Here is a 1,767-nt window from a genome sequence, read left to right as displayed (position 1 = left end):
TAGAAACTGATTTTCTGCAAGATGTTTTATATGGAGGATATAGTTAAATATCGGCTGATCCTCGTAAAGGGCCACTTGACAGGAAATTTTCCATATTATAAACATACTTACTTGTTGCGTTTTGTTATACTTAATAACATTTAACAATATTTAAAATTTCTGAAAAAGATTTCCCAAAATCACTTGACTTAACATTCCGACCCATGGAGAATGTTGAAATAAACTTTTATCAAATAAGGAATTCATTTGTGATTTAAAAAAAGTATGATGTACTACTTTAGTAATTAATTTTTATAATTAAAAATTTTAATTTTATATAATTTATTAATTTTTTTTAAACCATTGGTTTCATACAAACATAAAAATAGAAAAAAATCTTACAATATTTACACAAAAAAAATTTTGTATTTTTAATTATTTAGAGCTAAAATAGAGTACTTGTTTTGTTGTAGTTGTTGTTTATGTGGATTCCATTTGCATTCGAATAATTTAAGATGTAATTAAATTTATATATTGTATGTAATCGTCTTTTACTCAACATTCTAAGGAAAATATTTTAATATATTCTTGTATTTCCATCACTAAAAATATGTATATAATAAGTTTGTGTTTTGTGATGTTTTTGTTTAGGCAATGTTTGCAAATATACTTTCATTTAATTACTACTCATTTTCAAATTTCAATATTCAGGCATGTCACAGATTACAATTACTTTTAGATATTCTAAAAGTATAATTTTTATAGATTTTGATTTAAATTTAATAAAATAAAGTTTACGAATTAAGTATGTATCTTAGAAAACTAAATTTTTAAGATTTTTTTCAAATGCCTCAAACTATTTGAATAGTAAGTTTTGTTTTGGTTCAAATATTGGTGTTGTGAATATTTTTGAAACTGTTTATAAATGTCCAAAAAAATAAAAATGTATTTTCTTCTATTTAAATAGAACTAAAGAAAAAAATTTAAAATTAAAGCAGTATTTAAATGATAGATTATTATAGATTACATAAAACACAAAACAAAAAGTTTAAGAATAAAGTGTTGAGTGGGTGGTGGGAAGGTGTTGCAGTAATTGTAGTTTAAAAATAAAAAATAAACAAAGTTTTATTTGATATTTTAATTTTTTTGTTGGTTTTTGGTTTAAGCAATTTCAATTATTAAAATATGTATTAAAAATTATTTGGTGTTATTGTTGTTGTTGTAATAGCATATGATGTTGTTGTAATCAATAGTATACTTGACCGAGCGTAACATGCGAAATAATCTGTAAGAAATATTTGGAATATTTGTTGTTTTTTTAAAAAGGCATATATAATATATACATTTGTATAAAATTATCATCTTACGAAAAAAGATGCTAATGAAAATGAAATGCTTTTTTTTTTGTTTTCTTTTAAAACGAGAACAGTGTGATAGAAAAAGTTATATGTAAATAAAAGCCATTATTTCCATTTTCTTATTTGAGAAATGAATAATGCCTAGAAGGCAAAATTTGTGTTGTCTTAAGAAAACATAATAAAATTAAACAAACACCACATTGACAGAACCAGAATTTACAATAACACTGCGGAAGGATTTAAATAAAATTTTAACTCAATTTAACTCTTAAACAATAATTATAAATTTATTTAAATATAATTTCAAAACTTTGTTATGAATATGAAATTATTTAGTTAGAATTTATACAATTATGAATCACTTAAAAATTACTAATACTAATAAAGGTATATAAATTTAAATACAATTATATAACAAGTCCTGCTCTAT

The 1,767-nt window shown here is 21.7% G+C and overlaps 1 protein-coding gene across 1 annotated transcript in view; it reads left to right on the top strand.

The window, feature by feature from the left end:
- The window catches only part of LOC111681609 (oxysterol-binding protein 1), a 7,406-nt gene that overhangs the window by 3,154 nt on the left and 2,485 nt on the right, over positions 1-1,767 (top strand). The window lies entirely within an intron of this gene.

This window comes from Lucilia cuprina, chromosome 4 (assembly GCF_022045245.1).
Source record: "Lucilia cuprina isolate Lc7/37 chromosome 4, ASM2204524v1, whole genome shotgun sequence".
Taxonomy (NCBI): domain Eukaryota; kingdom Metazoa; phylum Arthropoda; class Insecta; order Diptera; family Calliphoridae; genus Lucilia; species Lucilia cuprina.
This window is presented reverse-complemented; position numbering and strand designations above follow the sequence as displayed.